General features: G+C 53.8%; 1 protein-coding gene across 1 annotated transcript in view; it reads left to right on the forward strand.

The window, feature by feature from the left end:
* Nucleotides 1-13,707, forward strand: part of TRIM67 (tripartite motif containing 67) — a 47,595-nt gene that overhangs the window by 17,203 nt on the left and 16,685 nt on the right. The window lies entirely within an intron of this gene.

Here is a 13,707-nt window from a genome sequence, read left to right on the forward strand (position 1 = left end):
TTCCCTCACGGGCATTTGACAAAAGCCTCGCATGAACCCCAGGTACTCTGAGCTAGGTGCTGGAGATGGAGGGGGGGGGGTCACTAGGTCCCCTGCACCCTGAGGTTTTTGAGTCCACACCCCGGAACCCAGAGTGCAGAAGCAGGGTCTTTCCTTCCTCCGTTGGCTAATGAGTCAGGTCCTTGGCCCCTCCGGCCCTCAGCCGCGTTACCCCCCACCTGCAGGAAGCAGGATGCCGTCCGGGCTCATCTCACCTGAGGGCAGGCGGGCCTCCATCCCCGCCTCGGCCGGGGACACACCGCTTCCTTCGCAGCAGAAGCCCCACAGCTCCCGGAGTGGTGTTTCCCCTCTTTTTGAGTGTCCCCCGTCTCCAGCACTTTCTTCCCCCCAGAACGCCTCCCAGCCTAGAGGGAGGATGTAATTCCTCATGCCCCCCACCCCCACCCCCGTTTGAGAATCGGGACGCGTGCCCTTCGAAGGGAGCGTTTCCCCAGAGACGTTCTCTTCCTGGGACTCTGCCATAGTGGCAGCGGCAGTGGGGTGTGGTCGCAGAATAAGCCCTCGGTAAGACTGCCAGGCACACGTTCATCTGCAGGTTGCCCAAGCTTTCGTCCCCGGGACTTGCCTGGGGGTGCCACCTCCCACGGGGGGGACGAACAGTCTCTCCGGGCCACTCCTCCAACTCCTGCTGCCAAGTAGGTCGCGCCCATCCCATGAACCTAAAGTAAGAGGGGGGTCAGCTCTTCTGACCAATATTGTCCATAATCGCCCTTCCAAAGGCCCAGCTGAGCAGCTGGACTTCACTGGCGCCTGGGTCACTGAGTCAGGCCCAACACAGTTAAAGTCCTTTGCTCAAGGTCCCCAACAGCATCTGCGAATTTGGACATTCATCACTCAGTACCCTCTCCCAGTAAACTTCTCACACATAGAAGAGGCAGGTCTCCAACGAGCCCAATAGGAACTAAGTGCTCTGACTGCGAAGGGAAAACACGGGAAAATAAAGCGAGGTGCTCTGGCCGTCTCATATTACCCCACCGGAAACGGACAGCTCCTTCGGGGAGCAGTGAGGAGAGGACGGGAAGGGACAACTAAGCCTATGATAGATTCATTATATACAGTTACTGAGTATTTTCATTTGCAACAATGCGCATGTTATTATATAATGTAACATTTTCAAATCACAGATTAAGAAAGAACACAAATGAGGGACGCTTTAGAAATCCACTCTGGGGGGGGAGGGAATTCACATGGCAGGTCAGAAGCAAGACAAGCTGGTGTCCAACCCCTCATCCTCGAGCAGCGGTCTCATCTGGGGACAATTTCACTCCCAGGGCATTCAGCAATATCTGGAAACACTTCGGGTTGTCACACCTAAGGGGTACTACTGGTATCTAGTGAGTAGAGGCCAAAGAGGCTTCTAAATACCTCTCCGTGCACAGGGAAGCCCCCAAAACAGTCATCCAGCCCCAAGTGCCGACGGAGCCTCTGCAGAGAAATGCTCCGTGCAATGGCTCAGACCTGCATCCAAATCTCGGTGCGTGCAATTCACTCGCTGTAAGCTTTGGGCACAGTTACAGACCCTCTGGATAATATTTAGCCCAGATAATAGTTGCGAGGAGTAAGTATAATAGTGTGTGTTTAGTCTCTAGCACAGCACCTGACCCACGGTAACCGATACATGTTATTATTTTTAGAGTTTTTATACTTAAAACCACCAGACCTGCAGAGAGCTGCAGGGCAGCCGCAGAGAGTGCTTATTTGACCTCAGTGGGCTGGGTACCTGGCGAAAGCACGAGCTGGCAACTCTTGGTATTGTTTTCTGTCGAGCTCGAAAACAGCTTTGACGAAATGGGGGCGTCTACCTCGAGTTCGTTATCACTCACGTGACATTGTGTTGCAATTGCTTCACAGAACTTGTAGCTGCCTTGCTAATTCATCTTTCAAGGGAAAAGACATTTTCCAAATAAAGAAATCTCTTGCAAAGAGGCTGTGATCAATTACAAAAAAAAAACAAAAAAAAAAACAAAACAAGAAATATAGGTTCACACTGGAATTTCATGAGATGCTAAATTTCCACAGCGTAGGGGGCTGGGACGGATTCTGGATATTGTCACCTAAAGGTTTAGACTTAGTGAAGCATGGGAACCGAAATGGTTGAGTTTGCAAACTTGAGAGAGATGAAGCCTTTAACAGGATAACGAGTTTTCGATAACAAGTTGGATAATGAGTATGATTTCGAGGACAAGATCGTGCAGGGAAATTCATCGGTCGTCCTTGGCTTGGTGTCAACAGCTGTTTTATAAAATTTCTATCCTCAAGCACCTGGGAAACATGGCCACAGGAGTCCCCGCTCGTACCCGGTTTCAGTTGCCCACAGTCAACCACGGTCAGAAAATTTCAAGTGGGAAATCCCAGAAATAAGCGATTCGTAGGTTTGAAGTTCCTCACCATCCTGCATAGCGTGAAGACATGTCGCAGTCCTGCTCTGGTCTGCCCAGGGCGAGGGTCCTCCTTTGGTCTGGTGTCTATGTGCCGTGCAGGCTCCCTGGCCGTCTAGTTTGTCACATCAACTGTCGTGGTTTCGCAATGTTTGGGTCAGGTAAAGTCGTTTGTTGCTAATCTCGTGCCGTGCCCAGCTTATAAATTAAACTCTATCACAGGTGTGTCTGTGTGGGAAGAAGTCCGTAGGGGGTTCGGCAGTGGCCGTGGTTCCAGTCATCCGCAGGGGGTCTTGGGACATGTCCCCGCGGATGAGGCGGACGGCGGCATGCAGGACACCGTGTCGCAGCTTTACATCTTGTGCCAGAGTTTCAGGGAGCCGAGACACGCTGCGAAATCCAGAAGGCGGTACTTTTTGAAAACCCGTTTTCAAGAACGTGCTGTTTTTCTAGAGACGGAGATGACGGAGTGTGTGTCGTGAGCGTCTGAACCCAGGGCTGGAGGGCACAGGAAAGATGCCGGGCGGCGGGGGGGGGGTCGGTGTCGCTCTGTGGGCAGGTGTCTAGGTCGCTGTCGTGAGCTGTGAGCGGGTGACCTAGAACCCTCGATTGCACACTCCCGACGTGGCGGTTTAGTTCTCCGGGAAAACTTAACGGCACTGGATTTCGGTCGTTGTCATCACCGTGTAAAAGCCCCAGAAGCCATGACGAAGCCTGCTGCACGGGCAGTCCCAGAACGGGACGGGCGCAGCTCCCCGGCGGCCCTGTGACCGGGAAGCCGTCGTCCGAGCCTCACTTCACGTCCCCCTGGCAGCTCGCCTCTGATTAGTGATTCTTAGGCAATGAGACACCTAGGTGACACTGAAACCTATTTTAAAACAGGGTTGATTATCACCTTTTTTAAGCAGCGTAAAAACTTGAGGCCTTGGCGAAACACATTTTTAGCCGGTTCTCCTGGGAGAGGATAATCGTTTGAAAGAACTTTAGGCGTGAAGAAATTATAAGCTAACAAGGATGGGGCAGGGAGGTCGCTTTCGGCGAGACCATTTCTCTTTCTGCCTCTTGCTTATGGAATTCTGATTTTCCCGAAACCAGAGGCAAAGGGCCGCTGTGGGGCATCCCTCTCCCCTAGTGTGACATGTCACAGAATGTCCACAAGGTCCTGCTGGATACAGAGTCGACCCTGAATGAAAATGGGCAGAAGTCGATTCCAAAACTGAGGCGTGGAAAGCTGACTAAGCCCTTCTTCAGGAGTCTGAGCCTTGAAAGATGGGAGCGTATGACCCCAAGGTCTCACCGTAGCCAGAACCACGTTATCAACGGGTCTGTGCTTCACAGCAGAGGGGGCAACGAGGCCCTGAGGTCCCCGGGGAAACGGGACTGCAGGCCATTGCCCAAGCTGAGGGGCTGGCCGGGCCCCCGGTCCTGCCTCTCACGTGTTTGGCCCGTAAAGCCTCTGACACAAGACTTCCTCCACCGAAAGAGATATGACAAAGGCCGAACACGTAGTCACAGCTGAGCTGTGGTCACGAGGATGCCTGTTTGGATAGTTCTAGCGCTTTATGATGCTAAGGTCATTATTAAGAATCAGGTCGACTCACGTAGAAATGTTGGCACTAAATATCATCCCCAAATTCCAGTTCGCAGGGAAAAACATTTGTAACATGTTAGAATGTTTTTCCTCTGGAATCCTATTATACGTTTATTTTGTAGCTGTCCTTTTTTCTCTAATAATACAATATAAATATCTCTCCTGTCAGTTGATGAACCTCACTGTTGATGGCTGCATGCCATTCCGGCTAAGGATTTATTATTTTATTTGCTCGTACCCTTCTGCTAGACTTTAGGTTGTTTTCAGTCTTTTTCTGTTATAAACATTTTTTCTAGTGAAATCTATGCGTATACTCTTAGTTATTTCCTTACATTAAATTTTCAAATATGAAGTTGCTTCTTCAAAGGTTGCCCGGCTTTCCTCCATCTGATTAATGTTGCCGATGCCTCCATGAAGTTTATACCTATCTTTTCTCCCAACACAAAATTATGTAAATAATAAACTCGCGTAGACGGGGACCATACGAGGCAAATAGGCGGATTGTCCTATTTGTGGTAATTAGTTTGCCGTTTTCATTCTATTAGTTAGAACTATGTTTCAAAAGACGATCACAAGTATCTAGATGTTATATTTTTAACTACTAGGGATCTGCCTTCCGTCAACAATTGGTGTGATGTGCCCAGCTATGAGCCAGGGGGCCCCTCCTGCTTTCGAGGGCTGTGGGGAGCCCCGGGCTCCAGGGCCTGCCTGCGGCACGTTCGGGTGGGGTCGGGCGGGGGGACGGACAGTTAGGCAGAGGGGAGCCCCGGCAGAGAGCTTCCGCAGCCCTGTGGCTGCTCGCGGCCCGCCTGCTGCTCATCCTCAGGCCAGAGCCCTGGAGTGGACGTCTGTCTGGGCCCTCGGCGCGTGTGGCCTGAGCACGCGACCCGCGTGAAAGTCCGGGCTTGCGGGAGTTGAACCTTTTGACATTGTGCTTTTGTCTTCTTCCTGAAGACTGTTTATAACGGCGCCGGGTTTGGAACCGAGGCGGGCTCTGAAGGTCGCGAAGGGGCGACGCCCCCTCGCTGCTGCGGTGGCCCTCTGTGGCGGGGACATTCCACCCCCGGCCCGTGGTGGCGGGCCCTTTATGTGGGCAGACCCGCGGCCCTGGGACCTTACCCGGCGGGGACATTCCACCCTCGGCCTGTGGTGGCGGGCCCTTTATGTGGGCAGACCCGCAGCCCTGGGACGTTACCCATGGAGGCCAGCGGCGCGGAGTGTCCCACAGGAGGCCAGTCTCATCTCTGAGACAGACTAGGGAGAAGACTGAGGGACTGCGGGCCACCACCGGCCCCGTAAAGAGAGCTTTACTGGGACACAGCCATGCTTGTTTGCGTACGTGTCGCCCGTGGCTGCTGCGGGCGAGTTGCTTTTGGAAGAGCTGAGTAGCAGCCGCTGAGATCTGGGACCCGCAGGGCCGTAGACACTTACCGGCTGGTTCTTTACAGAAGAAAATGCGCTGACCGCTGGGCTAGGACCTTGGGACTCGGCGAGGCCTTGACCCGCCACAGCTCTGCTCATGTACCATCTGTATTTTCGCTCGTTCTTCCGTTGATCTGCACGCACGGAAGTGCCCGGTGTCCGCGGGGCTACTATGTGCGTGCCGTGCCGGTCAGGGGCTCGTGACCCGGTGACCCAGAGAGGACGCCTTCTGCCACTGGACTCGCGGGTTTATCACAGAACCCCTTTGCTGTCCACATCGGATATCGTCCCACAGCTGTTGGGCACTCTGTTCTTTGTTCGCAATTATTCTTTGTCTCTTGTACTGCAGTTTCGGTCATTTCTACCGACCCTCTTCGAGTTCACCGATTCTTTCCTGGGCTGTGTCAAGTCCACCCGTTGGCCCCTTTCCAGCGGCCCTCCGCGTCGTCCCCACCGCCCTGCTGCTCCCCAGCACGGGAAGAAGCCACATGTGGCTTCACCTTGCCTGGGGTCGTCGGGGAGAGGGACCGGATTTGTTGTGTGTCTCCGGTGGCTTAAGGTTTTGTCTGGAGAGGGGAAGGGCCCCGGTGGCACTTGGTACTTTCCCGTGGTGGCCGTCAAGTCCCTCCTTCGAGCCAACTTCTGAGGGGCGAAATTTTCCTTTTCTTTCTTTTTATTAACTAAAGTCTATATTTTTAATACTTTGACGTTTTTTGTTTTTATCTAATATACTTTGGGAACGTTTCTCTTTTTAATCGAACGGACACTTTAGATCGTTGTGTGACTGATGAGGTTTCACTTTCCTTTGGCCGCGAAAATGCTTAGAGCCAAACGAGGGTGCGTAGTGATGGGTGTGATTATGCTACCGATTCTGAGCCTCAGATCGGGTTCCACCTTCTGTCTCCTTGCATACGTGAAGCCAGGATCTTGTCTTTAAGAAGCAATTTTTTAAATTGAATTTATTGGAGTGACATCGGTTAATAGAATTATGTAAGTTTCAAATGTATAGTTCAATAATACGTCATGTGCATACGGCATTGTGTGTTCACCACCTGGAGTTAAATTTCCTTCTGTCACCCTATATTTGACCCTCTCTGCCCCCATCTACCGCCCTCGTCCCCTGAGAAGTGGTTCTGAATGGCTGCATTTCCCCAGGGGGCCCGTCTTCCTTCCCTGCCCCCCGCTCTCAAGCACGCTCCGGGCCCGGCTCGCGCTGGGGGCTCCTGTCAGCTCTGCAGCTTTGAGGCTGGCAGCATGACGGCGGGAGGGAGAAGGCAGTGAGGGACGGAGGGGTTGGACGACCCAGAGAAACGACGAGAAGTCACATGGCGCCACGTATTTAATTTGAGTCGTCAGTTAGGCAGGAGGCACTACGACCCCAACATACAGACGCCACAGGACGACGAGAGCTTGCGGAGGACACGTGGCTAGTGAGGAAGCCTGAGCCGCCTGGCTCGGGGACCGCCTCGCTGGGCTGTTACCCGTTTGCAGTGTCCCCAGCCCTCCTGTGGAGGGGGTTCGCTCTTGCCCCATGTAGGTCAAGCTGGGCCACGTGACTCACGAGGGGCCATGTGACAACGAGACTGGAGGCTGGCTGCTGCCACCTCCTGGGAAAAGCCTGAGGGGCCGGTGTGTTTCAGTGGTGGCTCCTTTTCATCTGCGGTGAGGCTAAATGTCCCCCGTGAGGGATGCTCCTTCGTCCTGGGCCCCGGAATGAGCTGTGGACGACCTGTGATGGGCATTCGATGGAGCGCGGAGTGGGTCTTTGTTGCTGGAAGCTTCCGGGCTGTGGGGGTGCTGGTCGCAGCAGCACGACCAGCTCATGCATGGCACACGGCCACACGGTCCCGTCCCGCTGTCCCGCCTTCGCTCCGAGCCTCACCTGGGTGTCCGTCAGAATATTTCTAGCTTTTCCTTCTGTTGCAGAAGGCCATGGGAGCGCTGTTTAAACCTGTCAGCGTCTTCTCCTAGACCCATAGATTTTAACAGGACTTTGTAAAAATTGGGGCTTTTTTCCTGTGATCCCCTGCACTGTAGGGAGGTGAGCCCTCCCGCACGTACAAGTGGACAAGGGCGTGTGGTCCACAGGTGGCCGCGGACTGTCTTTCTGATTACTTGGGTCTCCTTTGAACGTTTTTCTATCCTAAACCGTTTCTTAGATAGTTTCACTTTGCTTAAAATCCATTCGTTCTGCAAGCAATGGTAGACAGGACCCCGGTACGTCCCGAGCACGTTTAACGGCGATCATTTGAGATACTTCACATCCCGTACCAGCGCGTTCTCTTCGTAATATCTCTACGTGGCCAGTGACAAATGGGGTCCACAGAATCCTGTTTTGCAGTAAGTTACCCAACGTGCAGCAGCAAAACCGCTCTGCTATCGTAGTGCGTGTCACACGCAGAGAGAGAGAAAAGGTTGGTCTCTGCTTCCGGTCCTCACTCAGGGAAGCTACAGACAACATCCAGGACAAAATCAGTTCACTGATGCGGATATTAATGGAGCGTGTCCGCACATCAGGCACCACTGGCCATAGAAATGTGTAAGACAAGCTGGCAGGCACTGGGGCCCGGGGTCAGGCACCTGGACGGACAGCTGAGGCGCCTCCGCCAGGACACCTGCCTCAAAGACATTGACATACGTCCTGGAAGGAGTTCAAGGCACACGCTCCATTTGGGGCGGGCAGCGAAGCTTCAGGAGGAGGTAGTATTTGGAAGGGTCTTTGCAGAGGGATGGGGTAACCACGGGCAACAGGCAGAGCAGGAGCGTGAGGGCGTACGTGTCCGGGGAGACGGCAGTGGCCAAGGCAAGGAGGAAGAAAGCCAGATGGCCAAGCCCGGCTTGACCAAAGGGTGGAAACCACATGGACCGCCCTGGGAGGTAAGGCTGGAGAGGGTCGTGGACACCGAGCTAAGGGTCTGGACCTCGATTCAGTGGGGCACAGTGCACACTGGTCAGTGGGGGAGGTGTGGTCAGAGCTGTGTTTCACCATGACCGGGAGGTCATGGGCTACGCAGGATCCAGTTCTCTGGAGTGAACTTTACGCAGTGTGCTTCATCACGTAATAGGACATCGCCCCCACCAATGTATGTGGGCAGCATCGAACCCCAAACCCCACCATACAGTCCAGTTGACGGGGGCTGAGGGTTCTTTGGGGGCCTTGCCTTCTCTCGTTTAGCAGTGGGGTCTACAGTGCTGAAGGGAAGGATTTGCTGGCTCGTGTGGAAAGTGTTCCCCAGATTTTAGTAGATGGCGTTAGCTGTATTCAAATAGTTAGACATCAGAATCACCTGGGATTATCCCTCCAGCCCCCTCAACCCTACGGATACCGTTTCCTTAGAGGGCACGTCATTTCTGGGCCTCAAGACTTCTAGTCAAGATGGCAGAGCAGGCAAAGCTGGGCTCACCTCCTCCCACGACCACATCGAAATCACAACTAAACTACAGAACAACCATCACTGAGAACCGCCTGTAGTCTGGCTGAACAGAAGTCCTACAACTGGAGACTCACAGAAGAGGTCACCTCGAGACTAGTAGGAGGGGCAGAGACGCAAACCACCAGGACCCATACCCACATGTGGCAGTTGAGCATTGAGAGGGATGTCTCAGCTCTGGAGGTACCCCCAGAGGAGTGAAGGGTCCCGGTCCCACACTGGGATCCCCAGCCCAGGGCTCCATGCCACAAAGAGAAGTCCCCATAACTTCTGGTTGTGAAAACTAGCAGGGATGATGACTAAGTGACATGGAAGGCAGCTGGCATCCCAGGAGTCCTCTTAAATGACCCGTACATAGACTTACCGCTGATGGACTCACTTACTCTGAGATCCAGCGCTGGAGACACAGCTCAGAAGGCACCAGGGACACACGGGGTGGAACTGAGTTGTCTGGCCTCAGGGTGAGGGCTGGAGGGGCGGCTTCCTCCCAGGCAGAGTGCTGGCAGAATGCTGGTTCCTGTGTTGAGCCCTCCCCTCCTGGCGTGCAGACGCAGGAGGCGTCATATCCGAGTCCCCATCACCTGGTTGACAGGTTTGCCTCAGCCTGGTGAATCCTCAAGACCCCGCTTCTCCCAACGTGTGGGCCCACCCAAGCTGTTTCCAGTGGCTTTCCCATACAAATGGTCTGTCTTGGCTCAGGCTGTGGACTTTCCTAAAAGCTCTCAAAGGTTCACAACCCCAAACAAGCAGCATCTGGCCTCTGCGTGCTCTGCAGCTCTCGCTGAGCAGCCCCAAGCCCAGCGCTACCGGCGGCCAGCCTCAGTTTACAGCTCGGTCTCTCTCAGGTGCTTCCAAGCTCAGCTCAAGTGGCAACCATCTGCAGATCACTTTGTAGCTCTTGCCAGGTGACCGCAGACAGAACACAGGCTGCAGCTGAAACTGGCCTGCAGTGGGGCCCCTCCTAGGAGGCCCTGGGGCCAACATTTTGGTGGCCGGCTTCCATCTGAGCCGGAGCACAACCTGGAGCCACATTTGAGGAAGTCACACTCATAGGGTAGACCGGGGAGGCCCCAGAGCCCTGCTAGAGTGAATCCTGCTCGTAAAATTGACCCCTCACTGGCCAGTCCTCACAGCCAATCAGCCCGAGGTTCGACTCCTCCCATTGATGTGCAAACAATAACCAAGGCTTAACTACAACAGGAGGGCACACACAACCCACACAAGGGACACATCACGAGTGTCTGGCTCAGATGACCAGAGAGACTATGCCACTGGGCCCCACAGGACGTCTACTACATAAGGCCACTCTACCAAGTTTGGGAGACCTAACGGCCCTATCTAATACACAGAAAGAAACACAGGGAGGCAGCCAAATGGGGAAATGAAGAAATATGTCCTAAATTAAAGAACAGAAAAGGCTCCAGCCGAAGAACCAGACAGAACGGACACAAGCCATCTCTACCAGACGCGGTGTTCGGAACACTGGTGACAAGGATGCTCAGTGAACACAGGGGAGTAGATTAGATCAGTGAGAACTTTAGCAAGGAGACAGAAAACCTAAATATGGAGGCAGAAAACATGAAGTAGAACCAGTCGGAAAGGAAGAATATAATAACTGAAATGAAGCCTACCTCAGAGGGAATCGACAGCAGATTAGATGAAGCAGAGGATCGAATCAGCGACTTACAAGATAAGCTAGAAAACAGCCAATCAGAACAGCAACGAAATAATCCAAAAAAAAAAAAAAAATGAGGACAGTTTAAGAGGCCTCTGGGACAACACCAGGCATAACAACATTCACATCATAGGGGCACCAGAAGGAGCCAGGCATAACAACATTCACATCATAGGGGCGCCAGAAGGAGAAGAGAGACACCAAGGGATGGAGCACCTATTTGAAGAAATAATGATGGAAAACGTCCCTAATCCGGTGAAGGGAATAGACACGCAAGCCCAGGAAGTGCAGGGAGCCTCAAACAAGGTGAACCCAAAGAGGCCCACACCGAGACACAGCATCGCTAAAATGCCAAAGCCTAAAGACATAGAGAGAATCTTTAAAGCAGCAAGAGATAAGCAGTGAGTTACCTAGGGAGCTCAACGGAAACTTTGCAGGCCAGAAGGGACTGGCACGAAATATTCCAAGTGATGAAAAGCAAAGACCTACAACCAAGATGACTCCACCCAGCGAAGCCATCATTTAGAATCGAAGGACGGATAAAGAGCTTCCCAGGCAAGAACAAGCTGGAGGAGCTCATCACCGCCAAGCCAATGTTATAGGAAATGTTGGAGGGACTTCATTAAGAAGAAGAAAAAACAGATCAAAAATATGAATAGTAAAATGGCAATATTACATATTTATCAACGATTGCTTTGAATATAAATTAATTAAATACTGCAATCGAAAGATGGGTGGCTGAATGGGTAAGAAAAAAGACCCTTCCTTATGCTGCCTACGAGAGACTCACTTCAGATCTGAAGACACACACAGACTGAAAGCAAAGGGCTGGAAAAGACGTTTCATGAAAATGGAAACAAACGGAAAGGCTGGGGTGGCGATACTCAGACCAGACAGAATAGACTTTAAACCGAAGGCCGTTACAAGAGACGAAGAAGGACCCACAGCCCCACTCCCGGGAATTCATCTGAAGAACCCAACACGACTTCGAAGGGCCCTGTGATCCGCACGTTCACTGCGGCTCTATTTACAGTAGCCAAGATCTGGAGGCCACCTGGGTGTCCATTGGTGGATGATGGATGAAGAAGAGCTGGTGCGTGAACATAGTGGAATATTACTCGGCCGTGAAAAGGAATTGAATCTTGCTGTTTGCAACAGCAGGGATGGACCTAGAGGGTGTTGTGCTGAGTGGAGTGAGTCAGACAGAGAAAGACAAATGCCATGTGCTTTCACTTACCTGTGGAGCCTAAAGAAAGCAAACGAAACAGAAACTCATGGATACGCAGAACATTTTGAGGGTTCCTGGGTGGGTGAACAGGGGAAGGGATTGAGAAGCACAAACCAGTAGTTATGAAACAGTCACGGGGATGTTACATAACTATCTAATCACTAATCGGTACACCTGAAAGTAATATAATACTGTATGTCACCTGTAATTGAAAAATAAAAATAATTTTAAAAAAACGACGCCTCGCTACATGGTCCCGGGTGATTTCACGGAAGCGTCTAACGAGCGTCTGCCGTGTGTCAGATGGTACCCACACCTGCGCACGTCACGGCGTTTACAGGGACGCACTGGTACGTGTCTCCTCTGTGTGTAGAAGGAGAGTTAGACTGAGCCACGTCTGGGCCCTTGGTGTCTAACCTTGTGCACATCTGTCAAGTGATCCCGGTGTCGGAGGACAAGGACCAAGTCACATGTGGCAGACCCAGACGGAACGACAAGAGGATTTCGGGGTGCCTGCCTTGCACTATTAAGCACATGAGTGAGAACTCACACGAGGTAGGACCTGTCTGTCGTTCCCACGTTCTCGTCTCACGGGAGAGGACACCCCAGGACATGAGGGAGAGCATCTTCCCGAGACACGGAGCGGGAACCTGACGACTGGAGCTCAAGGCCCACGCATCGCAGTGTGCGGCAAGGGCCATCCAGAATGGGCGGCAAAGCAGAACACAGTCTCCCGAGCCGCGAGGCTGTCCCTTCCAGCCGAGAGGCCACCAACCGCCTTCCAGACGGCTCTGTCCTGGAAGCAGGTCAGCAGGCCTGGGCCGGGCTGGGCCGGGCTGGGCCGGAGGAGGCCGAGGGACCCCACTTACGTGGCCTCTTGGGGCTCCTCGCTGGCGAAGGCTGCTGGCCGTGGTGACGGGGACTGGACCTGTCCCTCCTCAGCATGCTCCCCGGGTCAGCCACTCGCTCTGCTTTGCAGTCATCCAGAGAGCATTTTTGAGCCCTACTTTACGCCAGCACCAAGGGCCAGGAATGCAAGGAGAAGACAAAGTCCCCTCTGCCAGGGGCTGCCCGGGCCCCTGGGGCGGGGAGCGGACAGTGAAGCCACCTGCGTGGGGTGGCAAGGGGCGTTCCGAAGAGGGTACGGCGGGGCGCGGGAAAGGCCCCGTGGGCACGGTGACGGCCACTGTCACGAAGCAGCACCGAGTGAGTGTTTCGATCGACAGACGCTGCTCACGGCTCTGCAGGCCGGAGGGCCACGGCCGCGGTCCACGCGTCGCCGGGGTGTGAGGGGAGGTGTTGGCTCTTTCCCCGGCCTCCGTCCTCGGCGTGTAGATGGCCATCTTCCCCCTGCGACCTCACGTAGGCGGCCCTCTGCGTGCGTCTGTGCCCTAACCTCCTCTTCCTGTAACGACACCACTCATTGGATTAGGGCCCACCCTAACGACCTCATTTTAACTTTTTTTTAAGCTCACTTTCACTAGGTCACCTCTTCAAACACAGTCACCTTCCGAGGGCCTGGGGTTCGGGCTGCAGCAGGCTCATCTGGGGAGGAGGCGGGCGCAATTCAGCCCAAACGTGGGGCCCGAACGCCGGAGCAGAGGCCGCAGGGTGACAGGTGGGGCCGGGTGGGCCCCCCACCTTCCTGCCCATGTCACTCCCTCAGCTTTTTACACGTTAAAAGCCCGGTTATGGTCTACTCCGCGGCCAGGTCGGGGGGCAAATTCGATGGCGCGTGCGTTTGGTTAAAAAGCATGATGCTAAAAGCCATAGATTTGGCCCCGGCTCACCGTGCCACCTTTGGGTCCCAGCGCCTTGTCCGCACCCTCTGTGCGGGGCGGGGAGTCCCTGGAGCTAACGAGGTGGCCACCAACAGCCTGTCCCCCTTCTGGACAAGGCCGCTGGCCTCCTTTCTACCCACC

Source organism: Pteropus alecto, unplaced genomic scaffold (assembly GCF_000325575.1).
Source record: "Pteropus alecto unplaced genomic scaffold, ASM32557v1 scaffold189, whole genome shotgun sequence".
Classification (NCBI taxonomy): Eukaryota; Metazoa; Chordata; class Mammalia; order Chiroptera; family Pteropodidae; genus Pteropus; species Pteropus alecto.